Genomic DNA, 22,154 nt, shown 5'->3' with positions numbered 1-22,154 from the left:
GTAGTGCATGGCCTCTGTTATTTAAGTGTGAGTTTTCAGTGGTCTGCAAGCACATGTGTGCCATATATAAAATAGTCACTTATGTTAGGAAGACCCTAACCTGTTCAGTTTTTGTTGTTGTTTATTTAACAAGTTCAAGTTCAGTCCATTCTGAACAGTATAGGGCCAACTTTTATTTCATCAAGTCAAGTAAAAAAACTAAGTTTGAAAACACAAGTTGTCTGGCATTTTATTGCATATTTATGCCAACAGGCTTCTAGTGCTTATTGACTGAAGTGTCCAAGAAGTTGCTACTTTGCCCATTCTCTATTGTAATATGACAACCCATGTATTATTCTTTTTTCCTCAATACTTTTATATGTTTTATAAATAAAGTGTGATATACTTAGATAAAGATATTTAAAATTTCACGAATAAACTGAGAATACTACTTTGGCTATAAATGGTTTATAAAACCAAGGAATGATAATACTTTCAGTAAATATTACATTTGGCCTTATGTTATGACCTTAATCTGTACACATACTCTTGGGAAATGGAAATCAGGAAATTATAATACCTTCTTTGCCACTCAAAGTAAATGTAAGTTTTCTGTCATGTCCATTTTACCTAATGTTACACATTATATGCATAGATAAAAGTATACATGAAAGACTATATCTTTCTTGACTGTGCACCCTAAAACTGGTGATTCTAGATTTTATTTCATAGACAATCTATTTTTTCTCAGAGCATGTGTGTGGTAAAAAGTAGTCATGTTAGTTTTTATTTTGACAATAAGTGACTTAAAAAATCTACAATCTACTATCATTACAATTTCTCGTTACACTAGAAATATAAGAAGCCATGATGAATAGTTGACAAAAAATTCTTGCTTCCCCAGCTCAGTGAAAATAGTCACCATGGCCCCTCCTGGTCCACAGAGGAGCCTCTGGAGTGATGGCTCAGTCTAAAGTGAATCATCAAGAGGATGAGAGACAACTTTATGCATCCTTTTCACATGATGGAAACTATCATATGCAATAATATCCCAATTATTTTGGGAAAGAAATGACACATGTGTAACTTAGTAAGAGAAGACATTCCATCTAGTGACTTGGAATAATAAATGGCTGATTTTGCAGGTTCTACATTTCAATGTCAGTTACCAAAAAGAAACCTGTCATTTAGAGAGGAAGAATAAAATGAAATCAGAATTACTAGAATTACAGAACTGTATTCCTCCTGCCTGAAGGCACAGTACTCTTATTTAGCATCAGTTCTTAAGCATTTGACTTTGAGAAATCTATTTGAAGTAGAAGTGTAGGCAAATAGATAGACCCTGTTTGTCATTTATGCACATAACATATATATATGTATATATATATGCTATATGCATACATGGCATATGGCATATATAGGCATATGTTTATATTTTGTGTACGTAGTAATGTCTTTTCTGATAGGTTGTTTTAACTTTCTTTTCCAAATTGGATCTTGTAACTCCTCTGAGTCCTCTGATTAAAACCTTCCAGTGACTTTATTAAAATAAAGTCTGAATATGCCTTACCATGACTTCCAGGACCTTGCATGATCTTATTCCCTGCCTCTCTCTCCAAAATTAGCTTGTATCACTCTCTCTTTTAAAAACTTCCCTGGTGGCTCAGATGGTAAAGCGTCTGCCTACAATGCAGGAGACCTGGGTTCGATCCCTGGGTTGGGAAGAACCTCTGGAGAAGGAAATGGCAACCCACTCCAGTATTCTTGCCTGGAAAATCCCATGGATGGAGGAGTGTGGTAGGCTATAGTCCATGGGGTCTCAAAGAGTTGGACACGACTGAGTCACTTCACTTTCTTTCTTTTCTTTCTACTGTCTCCTTTACAGACTGTTCACTGGATTCATTAGACTTCTTCTTGAAGCTGGATCCTTCATTAGGAATTTTTGTATTGCATGCCTTCCTAAACAACTTGAATGTTATCTTTTCAGAGTGATATTTCGTGAACACATTTAGCTCAAGTTGTCATTCCTCTATATTCACCTTCACAATATCGTGGGTCTTTGCTTCTTGGCACTTAGAATGGTTTTGTTGGGACTTCCCTGGTGGTCCAGTGGCTAGGACTCCATGCTCCCGATGCAGAGGCTCCAGGTCCCATCCCTGGTTAGACCCCACATGCCCAACTAAAAAGGATCCTGCATGCTGCAATGAAAATTGAAGATCCTGTGTGCTGCAACTAAGACCTGGCACAGCCAAAAATAAAAGAATGGTTTTATGTGTTTCATGACTTATTGCTCTGTGTGTCTCCACCAGGATGTTAGTTGAGAGTATAAACTTCAGCTTTCTCTGTTAGTGTTGAATTCCCAGTGTTTCAGTAGTTCCTGGTACACAGAGAATACCGTAGTGATTGTTGAGGGATATTTCATGAGAGCAATCATTACTGATGGTGGTATTGAAATGATTTCCACATCAATATTCAGAACTGCTGGTCTAGACGGTCACGTAATTATTTTCAACAAAGAAGCATTATTAGATGTTTATTTGCAGTTGACATGAATAGTCTTTTACAATTATAAAATTGATAAGTGACAACAATGTCATGTGGCTGATGTACATGATTGTGTCGAAATTCTGTTTCACTTCTTCTGAGATATGTAACTTTGCTAAGTTTTCATTTCCCAATCTACATAGTAGGAATAATAGAAAACTCATGGGAGCATTGTAAATATTGAATATAGTGCATCTGTCATCTCACATGACAGTACTATATGCTATTAGATCAAGCATTTCCCTGAGAGAAAAATCAAGGATGATGTTTTAGCCCAGAATGTGAGGACTCAGAAAACAGATTTTGTGTTTAATACTTCCTTATTATCTAAGAGCATGACAGGTTTCTAGGAGAAAGAGGCCTCCTTCCTCCAGGACTGACTCATAGCCTCATCACCACAATCTACTTGAAACGTCATCCAGACTAATGCCAGTATATCCTGGATCCCAGTTTGCCTCTGTAAATGCAGGAATTCTCAGATTGCCACATTTTCCCCACCCCATGTGGTTCCATGCCTGTACTACCCTAATCCTCTTGTGACCCTCTCCACCTCCTTCCCCGGAACTGTCCACTGGGTCATAGATATCCAGAACCCTTTCAACAAAATTCCTCCGTTCACTTTTTGTTTTTTCAAACTGAAACCTAGTTTTCACTTGAAGACACTGTTTCTCCTGTAGCCCATGCAAGTGGCGATTTTTCTCTTTTCTTCTGCTTATTCTTGGGCCCTGCAAGTGAGAGAGGGTGTTGACCCTCCTCAGTCCCACCCCTCTCCCCTCCCGCTAGCCAGCTGCTTACTTGACTTCTCTTGCCCACCATATCCGTATCCAATCTACTGAGTCCATTTCAAAATAGATCTGGAATGTGACCATTTCTGAACCATGGCCACCTTTACCATTCTGTTTCAAGCTATCCTCATCTCCCACTGGAGTTATTGTAACACCTCCTAAATGTTTTCTTTATTTCTACCCTTGCATCCTTTGGGCTAATTTTTCATATCGCTGTCAGTGCATTCTTTTGAAAACCTAAGCAAACCATGTCACTTCACAGCTCCAAACAATGCATTGTTTTTCAGTCCCATGAAGAGGCCCATAAGGTCCTCCTTCATTACCTGACTCCTTGACTACCCCTGTAATCTCATCTTTTATTGGAAGGCTCTTTTTACATCCTTCTAGCCACACTGTACCCCTTCTATATCTAGAACTTTGCCAAGAATATCCTTCATGGCTTTTGGACCATCTCTTTCCTCTATCAGGAAAGCTCTTTAACCAGATAAGTCTCTTGTTTTTTCTTTTTTCAGGTCTCTACTCACGTTATGGGTAGAAGGTCAAGTTATGAGTGAGCTCTTTTGACTACTGTATATAAAGCATCAGTCTTCTCTGTTCTTTATCCATCCTGATCTAATTTTTCTACATAAAACTTATTACAACTCCCTCTATTATATATTTATTTACCTCACTTGCCCTAAAATGAAAGCTCTAGGAGAAAGGAGACTTTGTTTTTTTTACTTATTATTTTGACCTCTTCACCTAGAGCGATTTTTAGGATCTAGTTGATTTATATTCATTATTTGTTGAATGAATGTTTAAAGTGTCTCATCACTCTTCTGAATTAAAGAGGATGGTATTCTTCATTTTCATCACTAGGAGATGTTTCTCCTACTTTCAAAGAATAGCTAACTTTACCGAGTTCTAATGAAATAACAGAGGATGGGCAGAAAATGAATATGGATAATAATATCATAGTAGTTAAGATGAAAGTTTCATGAAAATTTTGCATTTAACTCAAGAAAAAGACATTATATAACCTATTTATCAGAGCTTGGAGGTTTATAAATGGATGTAATCTTAGAGGAAAGTAAGACATAAAGAGGCAAAGTGAACTTGTCCAGAATAATGGAACTAATCAGTTGTCAGGCGGGGTTGCATCTCTGCCTCATTATTTTCTATTTAGAATCCATTCACTCAACAGTGAATATTCACTGAACTCCTACTGAGGGTATGCTGTGGTCAAGGAAACAGACACAAGATCTCCTCTGATGAATCTTAAAGTAGCAAAGGAGATTAATGTTAAAAATATTGAAGTTGAACACGCACATTCTTGGACCCTGTATTGTGAAGGAGGCAGCATCTAAAAAGATACATTTATGAGGGGAGACTGACCCAATCTGAAGGATAAAGTGACCCTTACCTGGGTAAGTGTAATCATGAAAGGAATGGACTTTTGAGGGATGAGGAGGAGCTAGCAAGAGGAAGAGAAACTGATTGTTTTTCTGGCAAAAAGCTCAGACCCCTGTTCCTGGAAGAGGCAGGAAGGAGCACAGTGGTGTCATCTGATGGTGGAAAGGCTTAGGTGACCTTTGATAGTGCTAGACTCCTGATTCAGTATTATATTAACTGCTTATTAAAGCATAACAGCCATTGAGACATATGTAACCTTATACACAATTTAACTGCAAATAAAGCATTCCTTTGCCTTCTCTTTCCATTTTAGGAATGAGTTTGCCATTAGCTGAAAAGTTCACCTCTCCAGTTGTTTGTGCTGATGGTTATTTTCACTTCCTCATTCTTTCTTTCAAAGAGCCATCTCCTGACAATCTAGTTCTTTGTAGCTCATCTTTTCTCATCCAGCTAGTTTCCTATTTTTATTGCTGAGTCATCCAATCAAGCTTAATTGTCTCTCTCTCTACAGCTGGCTCTGTCTTTTGGAGAAAAAATTCTGCTCCAGGTGCACTTTTTAAAATTAGGGAAATATGAGTGTCTATATATGGACACAGCTAGTTTAATGGTGAATTCTGAAGCTATGGAAGATGATTAGCATCTTTTACCTTTCATCATGGTGACCAATAAGATGTTGAACTATCCTATCACAAGCTACCCATCATAGCCACTAATATTTTTAAAAAATTTCTTCTACATGATTTTTATTTGTTGCTTGATGAGTTCTTTCCTTTTCAGAAATTTTAGATTAACTCAAAATTATCACACTTTTTTTTCCACCCAAAGGAAATGCGGTTTAAAATAATAATACAGCTAAACTAAGAAATTACATTTTGGAAATAATGAAAAGTCATTTGAATTTTCTCTTTGTTATCCATGACACAAAATTTCCAGGTAAATTCATTGTTTAAATGTTGAAAGGGAGATGATTTAACCTACTTAAGAAAAAGGCTTATAAGACTTAACATATGGAGTCTTGGGTGAATAATAAGAAAAATATGAAGTTAAGACATTTGTAATGTACAAATTTTACAAAGTATTTGTAAAATACTTTGTTCCATGTTATTGAACATAAGAAATAATTTATCCTAGTATACTATATGGATCTTCTAAAATTTGTCCTAATTAGTGAACTATACTAATTAGTAAATGAAACATCTGATCAGCTTATCAGACATTAATGTTTAAATATTTATATTAGGTTAACCTGTTTACAAAATTCCACTTATATTGTCCCAGATAATACATTTTGACCTATGTAGATCAAATTAAAGATTTAGATTGTTTGATACTTCATGTTTCATGGAGGCTCAGCATCTATACTTATGTGATATTCAGAATATTTCCAAAATCTTTATTTACCAGAGATTTCATTTTCCCTTTATTCACATTGTAGCTATACACATAATTCTTTCTCAGTTAACTTACGTTCTAAATTTGATTTGTGGGGCTAAAATTGATGGGAAAATAGAGGGAAAACAAATTATTAATAGGGTGTATAGATATAATGGTAGCACTTCACATGTTATATTAAATAATCCACACAGAAATTACAAAGGTAGGTATTATTTATCCTTTTCACAAGTGAGGAAACTCAGTTACAGAGAAACTGAGAGGAAATCAGTGAAATTGTTCTTTAAATGAAAACTGTTTGATGATATACATATTGTGAGTTTTGCTAAGTATATTAATGCTATGTTGAGATCTCCATTTTCTATCCATTACAGTGAAACAGAACACCTTACTGTGATAGTAAGAGTACTACAGAAAAATAGAATTTAATTCAGTGAGATAATGTGAGGTGAAATAAGGCAAGCATGAGGAATCAGGGACTTCTATTTTCAGCTTTGTCACTATCTCATGAAATGAACTCAGAAAAGCATTTAACCTTTTGAAGCTTGACTTTCCACTTCTGAAGAAAAAAAGAAGTAGAACAATTATGAGATTTATCTAACAAAGCTTTTCCGAAGATTAAACTGTGTGAATTTCCTATTCCTGGAATAAAGATTACTAGAAACTAGAGCTCTTTGCATATCTTTATGATGAGCTCAAATCACCCTTAATGTTTAGAGAATTTTTTTACTAATCATAGAGGAAACAGACATTTTTTGTACCTTTCCCAGGGTTTTTCCACTACTCAGAACGATCCTTTGGATAAGAAGAAAATTGCTGAAGAGCCTAATTTCTAGTCTGCTTGTGTTTTTAACCAACTGTGTGACATTGATTAAGTCATTTAAACTCAGGTTACTTATTCGAATAATCAGGGATGGATTATGCAGTTCAACTTTAAATAACATCAGTGTATTTCAGTCTTCCAGAATAGTGCTTGGCACATAATAGCAACTCAATAAATAGTAGGTGGAATGAATGAGTGAATGAATGAGTCATTATACTTCCTTAGTTTGCTTTATTGCTTGAGGTGCTATAGGTGTGTAAGAGAAACTTCAAGGAAAGCTATGAGGGAGCAGTACTATGGGGGAAATGTGTGAATGAATTGAATGAGTTTTCTTTTCTGCTCATAAAAGATGGTTAGATTTCTGGAAATTTGGTGAAATTTGTTTTGTCATCTAGGTCATTTATTGTGTGTATTTGTGTTTCTGACCCTAACCCTCTGTAAATCTGTGATTGTTATAGTACAAAACTGGCTATAGTATAATAATCATGCAAGTATGTCTTGTTTGATTTCCTCACATAATTTAGTCTCTTAATGTTCCCAATATTTGTGTTCTGATATTAGTTATTTCTTTAAACTTTCTTTTGAAGTAATTTTAGATTTACAGAAAAATTGTAAAGATAGTGGACAGAGTTGCTATATCCCTTTTACCCAGATTTCCCTAATGTTAAAATTTAACACAACTAAGGTACATTTATTAAAAATGAGAAATTAGTTTTGGTGCATTGGACATTGGTATGGCACTGTTAATTAAACTACAGGCTTTATTTTGATAGTACCAGGTGTTCCACTCATGGTTTTTTCATATTCTAGGTTTCTGAGATACCACATTCCCTTTAGTTATCATGTCTCCTCAGAGAAATGTAATGTTCTTCAGTCTTTTCTTGTTTTTCATGACCCTGATACTTTGAAGAATTGTTGTTGTTTAATCGATAAGTCAAGTCTGACTTTTATGACCCTATGGACTGTAGCCTGCCACCCTGCTCTGTCCATGGGATTCTCTAAGGCAAGAACACTAGAATGGGTCTCCATTACCTTCTGCAGGGGATCTTCCAGACCCAGGCATCAAACGCATATCTCCTGTGTGGGCAGGCAGATTCCTTACCACTGAGCTACCTGGGGAGCCCCACTTTGAAAAGTACTGGTAACTATTTCATAGAATCTTTTTTCTGAAGTTTTCTCATGATTAGACTTGAGTAAAGAAAGGATATCAGTGAAGTGAAATGTTCTCTTCATCTTCTGGGGTATATGACATCATCACGACCTACCACTGGTGGTGTTGACCTTAATCATGTGGTTAAGGTACTGTTTGCCAAGTTTCTCCAGTGTAAAGCTAGTATTTTACCTTTCCACACTGTTTTTTAGAAGCAAGAACCTAAGTACAGCCCATACTCAAGGGGAAAGAGAGAGATTTTGGCCACCTGGAGGGAGGGATATGGAATATTGAAGATTCAGTGGAAATGAGTTAAAATCATCTTGATAATTAATAGTAGCTATGTGACTAGCTTGTTTACTTAGAGTTTGTTTCACTTGTTTTTATCAGCCTTTAGTGGAGCTTGGTTGCGGCAGCTATTACTGTGGTGTTCTAATGCAATTTCGTCTACATTTATTATATTTGAAATTCTTCTATAAGGACAGTTTGCACATTCTTCTATACTTATTTATTTAATCGTTTGTTTATATCAGTATAGTCTCATGAGTATGTATTTTATTCTTTGGGTTCTCATCCAATGCTTTGTTGTTGTTGTTGAGATTGTTCCAGCTGTAGTCAGCTCTTTTGGGGTGGCTCCTGTATCCTTTTGAGATACCCTAACCATGTTTTCCCCAACATTGCTTTCTGACAATTCTTGATGCTCTGGATTCATCTTGTATTTCCTTTCTCTAGCCTTTGAATCTGTAATTTCTTCAAGGAGCCTTAGTTGTTTTATGGAAATGCTATTTAGAAATTAAGATCTGAGCCTCAGTAGGGCTCATTGCCACCAAACTATCATGGCTTCTAGGCCATCTTAGCAGTCAGACCATAGAAGCAGTTTCAATCCAGATGTGTCTTTCTATGAAAACACTTCTTCGGATGCTTGCTTTCTACCACTTTTCATTATACCTGTCGCTTGAAGACTTTAATATGATTGATTATAGATTCCCCACGTTTTTCTACTAATTAAATATTTTAAAAAATAAAGTAAATATCAGCAAGAGTAAGATTTCAAAGTCATGACTCCCAAAATTGTACACTGACTCACTTCTGAGTTTCAGATTTATGTGTCCAGCCCCTTGTTGGGTGTTCCTACTTGAAAATCTACATGGTGTCTTAAATTCAGTATGATGAAAGGTGCATTCTTCACACATCCTATAAGCTTACTCTCTCATTTTTATATATCTTAATGGCAGCTATTTAAGTTAGACTCTTCATCATCTCACTTAATCTAATCAATGACTAAGTCCTGCTGATCCTACTTTCTCAATATAATCAAGGTCCTTTCCTTCCGCTTGTCTCCCTTCCTCTCTTCTCCTCCTAATATTGTTCTAGCTCAGAAATTCATTGCCTTTCACTAGGTGAGTTGTACCTGTTCCCTAACTGGTCTTGTTTATGTAACCTTTTTCCTATATTGATTCTTCTCCCTGCTCCAGCAAAAATCTTATCCTGTTACTTCTCTGCTTGTTTTTGTTTAGTTGGTCAGTTGTGTCTGACTCTTTTGAGACCCCATGGACTGTTAGCCTGCCAGACTTCTCTGTCCATGAGATTTTCCAGGCTAGAATACTGGAGTGGGTAGCCATTTCCTTCTCCAGGGGATCTTCTTGACCTAGAGATTAAACCTGTGTCTCCTATATTCGAAGGAGGATTCTTTACCACTGAGCTAACAGGAAAGCCTACTTCTCTGCTTACATCCTCTCAAATGAGTCTTAAATGAAATTTATTTACTGAAATAAGTCCAGCTCCTTAAAACATACAAAGTGTTCTAAACCTCATTGTTCCCACAGTCACTGACTGCTTACCATTCAGGCCGTGGCTTCTGTTTCTTTGTGACGTTGTGTTTTTTGCCAGTTGCATCCTCTGAGTGAGAAGAATGCTTCCCTGTCTCTTCCTTTAGCACCACTCCCTACCCCTCATGACAAGACACATGCACACAAACACATAATCCTTATCAGAATTCCTTCTCTGACTTCATTTTTTGGGTGGTTTAGTGGATTTTCAGTGCAGTTGTTGCTATCTGCATTTTTGTCATTATTGTCATTATTGTTTGCTTAAAAATGCCAAGCAATCTGCTTACCTACTTTATCTTTTTCATCTCTCTTTAATTATTGTATCATAATTCTCCATTTGTTTCTACCTTCTCTAGTGGAGTGAGCACCTGAGGAATGCACTAGACCTTCCCTTTGTTTTAGCATCAATGATAAGCAGTTTCTGGTGGATGGTAGGTCTGTAGTATCTTTTGGAGTGAATGGATGAGTAGGCTGGAGCAGACTGGTGTGGACGGAGGACAATTATAGTCTTCTTAGAATGTCCTTTCTTGAATTCTATTTCTAGAAATTCATTATGTTTGCTACTAAGATGGAATGGATGAGAACTAGTACAAAACCCATCGCTAGTTGTTTCTTAGTGAATATTTACAATACTTTGAACTTGTTACATGCATTTTCTCAATTAACCTTCATTAAAAAACACCGTAAAATGGCTTTTCTTCCCACTTTTACAAATGAGGAAATTAAGGCAGTGGCAGAGTTTGTTAAAACATCTTCTTGGGCTCATATACCATTTTTTCTATTCTACCTATAAGGTAGGCAATGAAGTACAAGGCTCTCACCAGTGAAATACAAGTGAAAATAATGCAATTCATTTTTCCCACACTCTCTCTTCCATTCTCCTTTCCTTTTTCTGGCTTGAGCAATGGTCTCTGCTTTGTGGAAGACAGTGGAACCACACAATGGAAGGAGCCTGAATCCCGGAATTTTCTACCTGGAGTAGACACTTGTTAATGAGAAATACCCTTTTGACTTTCAGTGAGCATCATTAACTTATATTTTGTTAAAAGCCCAAGATTTAAAATTTAGTGGTTATCGCAGAGACTATCATCAGCTATGCAGAGGTGAAAAGTGGTTATTTAACTTGTCATGTCTGTATGTCAAGCTACTGTTATATATCTGTAGATATATTATTTAAGAAGAGAAGACCGTTGTGTGAAGTTTGACTCTCATAATTCCTGGTCATGTAAAGTGATAGAAGTTATTTAAAATCACCACAGTACCCTTACCCATTATCATCATAACATTTTAATGAGGAAAAAGGTGAGGTAGTGTATATGAAAATTCTTTGAAATTTGTACAGACAAGCAAAAGCTAAGAGTTCAGCAACACCAAAGTAGTTTTATAAGAGATGTTAAAGGGATTTATCTAAGCAGAAAAAGTCACAACTAGAATATGAAAATTATGATAGAAAATGTCTCATTGGTAAAGGCAGATATGTAGTAATGGTGGTAAATAAGCCACATAAAAGCTAGTAGGAAGGTTAAAAGTCAAAAGTTACAACCTATATCTCAGAAATACAGAGAATAATAAGAGTTACTATGGACAATCATACACCTGTAAAATGGACATAGAAATGGATGTAGAAGAAGTGGATGAATCCTTAGATATGCACAATCACTGAAGATTGAGCCAGAAATAAATAGAAAATATGAACGGACTAATTACCAGAAATGAAACTGAATCAATAATAAGACAACTCCCAACAAATGGACATTGTAAAACTCATATGTTAATTGTAGTTATATATGCTGTACACAAATGTTTATTTCCCTACATTTAAAAATAGCATTATTTCATCTGTTTATTTCTTTTATTTCTCATTTTTATTGAGGTATAATTGACATACAGTTCTGTATAAGTTTGTGATAGACCACATGACTTAATATATTGTGAAACAATTGTCAAAATAAATTTAGTTAACATTCATCTCCTCATATAGTTAATCCCCTCAATTTTTTTACCTGTGATGAAAACTTTTAGAAGTTGCTCCTCTAGCAACTTTCGCCATCCTGCCATGTGGGTTACACTCTCTAGGGTCACAGGTAGTCAGACATGACTGATGTGACTTAGTACACATACACGCATGCAAGCATGTTATGTTAACTGGAATCATCATCTTATACATTACACCCCCCAGTACCTTATCTTATAACAGAAAGTTTGTACCTTTGGATCACCTTCATTCAATTCCCGTACTCCAGAGGTCCATCCTGACAGTGATAACCACTGATCTGATCTCTTTTCATGTTTTTTTTTTTTTTTTAATTCCACATATATGAGGTCATACAGTATTTCTCTTTCTCTGTCTGACTTATTTCACTTAGCATAATGCTCTCAAAATCCATCCATTTTGACACAAATGGCAGCATTTTATTCTTTTTTAATGGGTGAATAGTATACACATACAAAACCACAGGGACACACACACACATATACTTAGGATGTTTCCACGTCTTGATCGTTATAAATGAAGCTTCAGTGAACTTGAGGGGTGCAGATATCTCTTCAACATAGTAATTTTGTTTCCTTTGGATGTATACTCAGCTTTGGAATTTCTGAATCATAGTTTTAATTTTTTTAAGGAACCTCCATACTGTTTTCCACAGTGGCTGTACCAGTTTGCTTTTATCACACAAATCCCATGTGCTGTTAATTCATCCTAGCTTAACAATTGTTTTGCATATTAAGGGTTAACTAACCTTTTAAAGACAATTTTGATTATATTTTAGAATAGCATTGATAGCTCCTACTTCCAGCAATGATCATGAATATTTGCTGTTTAAATTACTACAAAAAAAAGGACTGAAAGAGGCAATGAAAACACCTTGATATTAGTTAAATTTTGCACATTCTGTGTGAAGATAACTGTTGGGGATGGAGTGAGATCATTTGGAATGTGTAAAATGGAAATAATATAACACAGAAAATTGAAAATCCAAAACCATATGGGCACAACTGCAATTCTTGAATGGTACCCATTATGTGTACTGGATTTTAGTGCTTTAGTTTCTTACCTGTTTTTGTCTAGCTCATTTAGTACTAAAAGGGAAATAGCCAAAGTAAAAAAGAGGAAGAAAAACAGGGGACATATTTAGGTACTGATTGAGTAATCTGCCCTTAAATAATTGAGAGACAATTAGATTTGAAAGGTTTATCAGTAGCAAGAGACCTTACGGTAACCTTAAACCTCTGACCATTGTTAGCAGAGGGAAGTGATCTACTTCAAATTTCTCCTTTCTCACCTTGGCAACTTTTGTGGCTGAACATCATGGCCATGCCCATGCCCCCAGCATTAAAAACAAACAAACAAAAAAAAACCCAGGATAATCCTAGCTTGTTTTAAGACATTTATTTTACAAACAAATCCCTATTTTCTTCATGAATGTTTATCACTGATTTTATTAAAAATAATGGATTTATATTTCCCTAGGAAACTAAGAGATAGATGGATGAATAGTTATATGTGACACTATGACATGAATAAATGAGAGAAATGCCTTAGGGAAGAAACGAAAATGTAGATGTTTTTGTTTTTTTTTGATCTTCAAACTAAGACATTGAGAGAGGGATATTTGGAAATGGCAGTTTGGGTTAATTGAGTATTCCTGATTATAAATGAGCAGGAGATGCCTATTACTACTATCCATCTAAGCTATAGGGAAAAAAAAAGGATGTGGCATGCCATTAGTACATTTTCTCCTGCCTGCTCTACTTGAGAAGAATAAACCTGAGTCCAAACAGCCTAAATTAAAAAAAAAAATACATTACTGGAACATTTTAATACAATAATCATGTTTCCTTACACTTGGATTTGGTGGACCCATAGATTGTAATTATCCACAATACCATGGATCATACTTGAGAAAATTTCTACCAGAGTGCAAAACTTGCTAATTTGCTACTGACTATTGATGTAGCAGGAGTTCCCCACCCCTACCCCTGCAACCAGGGAATTAGAAGGTAAAATTAAATCACATCAAGTAATGGATTCTTCTACCAAACATTATTTGTCTTTCTAAATAATTAACTACTTGAAAATAATCATTAGGGCTAGTGGCCAACTGAAGATAGCCTAAAATAAAAATATGCGTCTATCAACATTTTATTTCTCTCTCTTTTTTTCTTCTGGAACATACTCAGTGTATAAAGCTAAGTACCTCTCTGTTTTCCAAGGTCATTTTCATTTAACCTATTAAAACAGATTGAGGCAAAGGTAATGTAATCAAGATTGTCAATTGTCAATGACATTAACTGGTGCCTATTGGGTTTGAAACATGCAATCTCTGTATTCAGTGTTCATCAATGTTGGGAGATTAGTAAATACACACAAACCAAAGGGGTGTAAAAACTCACAAAATAACATGACACAAATCAACAGAGTGCAAAGTGTACGTACTTAGGTCTCTGAAAACAAATTTTTATTTGGATTACATCATAGTATTTAGAATTATATAAATTGTGGTTATTGAAAATGAGATAATAAAATTATTTAAATTTTAATAAATATGTGTTAACTTCAGTTATGATTGTAGTATCCTTTAAGCTCTGCACTGGAAATGAAAATGTTATAATACACACAGCCTGCCTTCAAGAGGCTTATAGGCCATTCAGTCAGAAACTTAGAACAATGTCTTTTATAGGCTAAAAGGTAAATAAGTATATTACTGGTGCAGATAACAATTGCTATTAAAGATTGGAAGTCACCATCCAAGATGATTTCCTAAAGGAGTCAGGGCTTGATCTACTACATGAAAATAACAATGTTATTTAGATAAAAGAGAGGAGACTGAGAAAAATAAGTCAAAACACCAGAAATAATACAGTGATATTTATTTATGAGAAGATTAGTAACTGCAGTTGTGAGTGCAGTAATAGAGTTTGTTAGTTACATGTCAAAGGTTTTTAGTCTGAGAATAAGCTTCAAGTAAAATTCTGGAAAAAAAATATTTAAGAATGTTGCCCGTACACATAAATGTTTATAGGAAGTACTTCAGGTCCAAAATTTTTGCCAGCTTCATAAAGGGGTCTAACTTTCCTTAAAGGATGGAAACCTCTGTTCTGTGTTCAGAGCTTTCTTCCATATGGGAAGAAAGGGACCTTTTCATAATTAAATTTTAGTGACAAAACTAAGGTAACAATCCTAATATGTTCATTGTATTTTTTGGTCATCTTCTACAAGTTATATTTTATAATCATTAAACAGAGCCAAAAAAAAGCCAGCTTCTTGAACAGAAATGCTTCTCTAGACAAAAACAATCTTAAAGAATATAACAATTATTCTTATTTTTATAGTAATTTTTTATAGACACCTACCAGTCCATCCTAAAGGAAATCAGTCCTGAATATTCATTGGAAGGACTGATGCTGAAGCTGAAAGTCCAATATTTTGGCCACCTGATGGGAAAAACTGGCTCATTTGAAAAAACTCTGATGCTGGGAAGGATTGAAGGCGGGAGGAGAAGGGGACGACAGAGGATCAGATGATTGGATGGTATTGCAGACTCAATGGACATGAGTTTGAGTAAACTCTGGGAGTTGGTGATGGACAGGGAGGTGTGGCGTGCTTCATTCCATGGGGTCACAAAGAGTCAGACATGAATGAGCCACTGAACTGAACTGAACTGGTCTTTTATATATGCAGAAGTAATTTAATTATTACAAAACAAAGTAGGCATGCAATTTAAAGAATATTCCAAGTTCCCTATTCATCTAGCATTCTCTTTATTACCCATTAAATTGTTAAACTATGTTTTATGAAAGTACAAGTTAATATCTTAATTAATGAAAAGTAGATTATTAAATGGAATAACATAAAAGTCTTAAAATGTTTTATCATAAGAAGCTTGGAGTTAGAACTTGTATTGTGTGTGCATGCCAAGTCAATAAGTCTTGTCTGACTCTTTGTGACCCCATGAACTGCAGCCTGCCAGGCTCCTTTGTCCATAGGATTTCCCAGGCAAGAATACTGGAGTGGGTTGCCATTTTGTTCTCCAGTATATCTTCCTGACCTAGGAATCGAACCTGTGTCTCCTGCATTGACAGGCAGATTCTTTACCACTGAACCATTTGGGAAGCCTAGAACATATATTAGTCAATATATATATGTGTGTGTGTGTATCAGTTTATCTTCTTGAAATATAATGAATAAAATTTAAATGGACTTTCAGTCTTCATTTCAGAATAAAGAGCCAACATATATTCCAGTATCACATTTCATATTTAATCTATTCTTTCTACATTCACAATTACGTTGCTATGTAGATTCATGATTTTATATTTTCACAGATAAATTCATAGGGAGATATTCCTTTAGTGTTCCTTGTTATGTATTTCCCACGTTCTCAGGTTTATTTGCTGCCAGAATATCAAACCCATTTAAAAAAAAAAAATGAAAGAGTTCAAGCTACAGAGACTAATCACTGGAGAGGACATTTCTATCTGAAAGTCATGGCTCCTTTTATTATATCCTCTGCACCACCATCAAATCTTCCTATAACACAGGCCTTATCCTCTTCCTTACTTAACTCCTTTCCTGGCTCCCCATCTTCTGCAGGATGAAATTCTGACTTTTTAGCATCACATACAAGACTCTTTTTGATCAGACCTCAAGTTTCATTGGAGGAAACTTTTGCTGCCATCTCCTGTCAAAGTCTTTTTATTCAAGTTTCACACAGTTATTCTCCATTTCTCAAAAGAGCCATGGCATTTCACTATCCCTCTCAGGTGGAGTTACTTAGCTCTTTGCTCCTTTTCCAAAGTGTAATATTAAGACTGTGTGGTTAAATTTTGTTTAGAAGTTTCTCCCTATCACTAGACTAAAGGATCTCAGAGGGCACAGGCTCCATTATTTACCTAGGCATGCCCTGGAACTGGTATATAGTGTGACACAGACAGGGACTCTGTCATCATTCACCAAATGCATTCTTACCAGCCTAGATAGAAATAATATTGAACTGAATATAATTATATAGAATATAATTTTATATTTTATATATTATATAATGTATAGTATTTATAATGTCTATGTAGTTCCTTTTTAATATGTTGAATTAATTATATGGGGGATATCTAGTGCTGAACCAATTTATTTCTGAAATAAATTCAATTTGCTCTTGATATCTTAGGCTTTTTTTAACTTTGTTTTGGTTTACTATTGTTTTGCTTAATATATTTGCAGCTATTTGATATTTGAAGCTTCTTTTCTCAAAATGATCATCTCTAGTTTTGTAATCAAGATTACAGAAACCATATAAACTAGGCTACCTGTTTTGTTCTGTTATCTTTAAAAAGTTGGTTTAATTGAATATGTCTTTTCCTTGAATGTTTAGTGCAGCTTCTTCCCTTTAGGCATCTGACCCTGAGATATTTTTTGGCAATATTTTTTAATAATGATTCAGTTTTCAAATTGTTATTCAAGTTTTCTGTTTCTGCTCAAATCACTTCTGGTCATTTATAATTATTTTCCAAAATATGACTTTACATAAGTTTTTTTTTTTTTTTTTGAGGGTACAAGTCATTTCATATAATCATTTTAATATCTGTTCTTAATCATTGCATCTTTTCTTCGTACTTTCTTTGGTTTTATTCTGTTTATTTTTTGACAGGTTAGATGCTTAGTTCATTAATTTTGTGTTTTTTCCTAATATACAAATTAAAGTATGTACATGTATATATGCACACACACACTTCTAATATCTTTTAAAACTGTTGCTCCTGGATTTTAGTCCATCTTTTTTTCCCTTTATATCCTCTCCCTCCCATTCACTACTACATAACTAATCTTTTAGTCATTTTACCTGATTTTATTGTAAACCCAGGCCTTTGTGGGATGGGTTTTATTCTGATTTGTCAACTGGAAATGGGGCTCTTGTACTGTATTTTGGGATATCAGCATCTCCAATCCAGCTGTCACCTGCTGAAGACTTAGGGACTGAACAGCAGTAACGGAGGAGGCCTGGACTTCCTCTCAGCTCACCCACTTTTTTCTCTAAGTCTATATAGTCCTTTTGGACATATTCTAGGCCTGCAGAATGTGGCTTAATTCCTCAGGATGAATTCCAGCTCCTATGGTTGCCACTGTAAAATCATATTTTCTTATTGTTCCTATCTTTTAATTATTTTTTCCTTTTTCATCAGATTGTCTGTGTATATATATATGTATGTGTATATATATGTGGCTTCCCAGGTGGCTCCGTGGTCAACAGTCCACCCGCCAATGCGGGAGACACAGGGCAATGCAAGTTCGATCCCTGTGTTGGTCAGTCCCCAGGAGGGGGAAATGGCAGCCCTATCCAGTGTCCTTGCCTGGATAATCCCATGGACAGAGGAGCCTGGCGGGCCGCAATGCATAGGGTTGCAAACGGTCAGACGCAACTGAGTGTACACTCACATACATAAATGTGTATATCACCAACCCCTGCTCCACATATAATCTATACTAAGTGGAGTTTCTCTGTACATGCACTTTGTCATATTTTACAAAACAAAGGTCAGTTTGTTCTATTTCTATTTTTCGTTAGCGTAAAACAAATGAAAATTTATTAAGGTGTAGCTAGTGAGACAATTTCTCTGGCAATGGATGTTTTAATTGCGGAAGAGTAGTGGTGTATTTTACTGCGGGACCATAACTGGAAAGACTTGCCGACTTACCACTTCTAACTTTGCCTCCATAAGAATTTGAGGCAGAAGTTTTATATTAAAAAATTAAAGGACATTAAGCTAATTTTTCTCATCAATGATTCTTATCTGTGAATTTGATTTTACTTCTTATAATTTTCATTGTTCACACACAAGTTAGAAATGCGAACTGTGTTCTTTCCTTGAATGTACTGATTTCTCTCTTTTAAAAAATCTTTCAAAAAACTTTTCCTGTATTCTTCACAGGTGAATTTAATTCTTTTTTTTGAAATTTTATTTGCTTTTAAAATATTACAAGAGTAATGCAGCTATCTTATTTTCTTAAAAGGTTAACAGAAATCATAAATATGCTACTAAATAAAAAAAACCTTCATATTTTAATATGTATACATTAATGTATATAATTAGCATATAATTAATATGTATACATTAATGTATACAACACATTAATTAGTCAGTCAGTTAATTAGTTGTTACTGTTAATTAATGTATAATCCCCAAATTCTGTATTGATGCAATCATTACAAATATAAAAGCTTTATACAATCTGTGCATTTAAAAAATTCACCATGTTGCCCATATTATTCTGAAACTAGTTTTATTCAATTAAAATATATCCTGTATATCTTTTCATACTAGTGCTAATATTTTAAATAATGGCACAGAATTGTTTTCTATTTTATACAATATAATTTGTTCTTAACTAAGGGATATTTAGATTGAATTTATTTCATTCTATTAGTAACAATGCTAGAGAAAATATTCTCATACACAGTTCACTGATGAGTTCTACAATTCTTTTTTGTAGAATAAGTTCTAGAAGAAGAATTACTGAGTTAAAGGCATAAGTGTTTTCAATTTTGAAGAGATACCATTCAAATGAGATATAAAATCATTAAATGTTTGGTTATAGTCACAGATGAATAGAGGTACCCATTTAATTTCAACCATTTGCACATCTCAAGGATCTGTCTCAAATATATGCCAACTAATAGGCAAATATTTACCTTGCTTTTATTGGCTGTTTGATTTAGATTATATACTTACATGGTAAGATAGCATGCTGTTTTCATTTTCAATAGCTCTTGATAAGCCTTAAATGCAAAACATTTCAGTGTTCATGTTCACTTTTTATTTCTATCAAAATATGGCAGAAAATAAATCAGAAAATACAGTAAGGCAAGATAAAGTTTTATGTATTTGTCGGGACATGGCTAATTCCCTTTATTTTTGTGTCCAACCCAATGACATAGTAGTGTTGCTTGATATATTGTAACTAAAGTAAATTGCTGTCTAGATGTAAGCTTTGGGTAATTTGCTAATTATAAAGCTATAGCCTCTTTGCCCATATTTGTGAGTTATGAAAGTCATTGTTATTTTGAAGTTGTATCTTTGGTTTTATTGTTATTTCTTTTATAAGTATTCTGCAAACGTCTTATCTGAGAAGATTGTCCACTTAACATTTACTTACCAGTTCTTAATGTTAAAGCAGTCATTAACTCAAATATATCATTTTTTAAAAATTTGATATATTTAGCTTCTGTGAACATATGACATGCAATTTCTGTCCCTTTATTATTAATACGTTTTTTTTTAATACGTTTTGAAAGGTCATTTATCAGCAGACCACAGAACACTAGTTGATAGATGTTTTGTCACCCATGTGACTGGCTCACTAATTTCTTACAACACCACTCTTTATTGATAGGACCTTTTTAGTGCGTCCAAAGCACAGATATTTTTCTAATGTTCCTAACTTGAGCATTGAATAATGACATTACTAGCACAGCGGGTAAGAATGTGTGATTGCCAGCCAGACTGAGTGTGTTGGAACCTTGGCGCTACCACTAGCTGGTGATGCCATCTCAGATGGGCAACATTCTTATCTCCTCTGGGTAGTGGCATCTGTGAAATGGGAGCAAGGATAATATCTTCCTCATTCTGCTGTTATGAAGAGGAAGAAAGGAAGGACAGAAGGGAGGGAGGGAGGGAGGGAATTTGATTAAACCACTTAGAAAAGTATTGATAATTGGATTGTTTGTAACAATCTACTGTTAATCATTTGATTCTGTATATATATTATATATAAATAAATCACTTCATTTAAGTTTTGAATTCATTTCCGTGTTGTTGTGAATGATTGTTTTAGGGCTCAAACCCTAAAACAATCATTCACAACAACACAGAAATAAATTAAAAACTTAAATGTATTTTAGATTGCTGGAGCTGGCATTGCTTGCTGGTGTTGCTTTTCTAGTATGAGAGAGTTTTAAAACTTGTTTTAATAGAAAAATCTATAAGAAAAATAGCTCAGGGAAGAAAAATAGCTCCAAAATATTTGTTTGAAGAGTCCCCAAAAGAAACCTTTTACCAAAATTGAGAAACATAGAGCACACTGTCCTTAAAAATCTGAGTGGATAGGAGATCTGTTTTTATATCATCCATGTAGAATATTGACAGGTGCTGGAACCTTAATAAAGGTGAGGTGCATAGAAGAAAATAACCCCAGGGTGAGTGTGGTATCTGAGATGGAAGGCAAAAAATTGGCTTTCTTCATCATATTGTAGTTGACAATTGAATATGTACTATTGATACAGCATATTAGCACAAAAGAGCCAAAACTGAAGAAACACCCGTTATGATACTGAAACTTCAAAGTAGGGTTATTACATGCAACAAAACAAAACAAAACAAAACCCTGATCTGTGCTTAGTCGCTCAGTCCTGTCTGACTGTTTGTGACCACATGAACTGTAACCCACCAGTCTCCTCTGTTCATGGGGATTCACCAGGCAAAAATACTGGAGTGGGTTGCCATGCCATGGGAGTCTTTTCAACCACGGGATCAAACCCAGGTCTCCCGCATTGCAGGCAGATTCTTTACCATCTGAGCCACCAGGGAAGCCCAGGAATACTGGCATGGGTAACCTGTCCCTTCTCCAGGAGCCCTAACCCAGGAGTCACATTGGGGTCTCCATTGCAGGCAGATTCTTTACCAGTTGAGATACCAGGGAAGCCCCCCACCCCACCCCTGCCCCACTCAACCAGGAAAAAAAAATCGCAGCTATATTGAAATACATCCTTTCCCCTTTAAGAAAAAATAATTATATAAGATTGTCTTCATCAATTATTTTTTTTAAACTATTAATAGACGGGATGTTAATGTTTCATTGCACTCATTGCTCTCCCCAGGCTAAGTCAGACTCTGTCTTATTGACAGTGTGAGAGAGCGAGAGAGCTGATATTGATCCCTATGGCTATCTGTCCTAAGTCGTTTTAGTTGTGTCTGACTCTGTGCGACACTATGGACTGTAGTCTGCCAGGCTTCTCTGTTGATGGGACTCTCCAGACAAGAATACTGGAGTGGGTTGCATGCCCTCCTTCAAAGGATCATCTCGACCCAGGGATCAAACTTGTGTCTCTTATGCTTCCTGCATTGGCAGATGTGTTCTTTACCTCTTGTGCCATCTGAGAAGCCCCCAGTCTATGGCTATACTTTCTCCAAAAACTTTTACCTGGAATTATCCAGGAATGATGACATTAAATGTTTTATTTTTACATTATCAGAATAGCAATCTTAAT

At 35.2% G+C, this 22,154-nt stretch overlaps 1 protein-coding gene and 1 non-coding gene across 2 annotated transcripts in view; both read left to right on the top strand.

Annotated features, from left to right (window-relative positions):
• HCN1 (hyperpolarization activated cyclic nucleotide gated potassium channel 1) overlaps positions 1-22,154 on the top strand; it is a 442,363-nt gene that overhangs the window by 68,715 nt on the left and 351,494 nt on the right. The gene's annotated exons all lie outside the window — the stretch shown is intronic.
• On the top strand, positions 1,632-1,703 carry TRNAC-ACA (transfer RNA cysteine (anticodon ACA)). Its single transcript has one exon. It is a non-coding gene; the product is annotated as a tRNA-Cys (tRNA).

This window comes from Odocoileus virginianus, chromosome 14 (assembly GCF_023699985.2).
Source record: "Odocoileus virginianus isolate 20LAN1187 ecotype Illinois chromosome 14, Ovbor_1.2, whole genome shotgun sequence".
Lineage (NCBI taxonomy): Eukaryota > Metazoa > Chordata > Mammalia > Artiodactyla > Cervidae > Odocoileus > Odocoileus virginianus.
The sequence above is the reverse complement of the archived record's forward strand: the minus strand, read 5'-3'. Positions and strand labels throughout refer to the sequence as shown.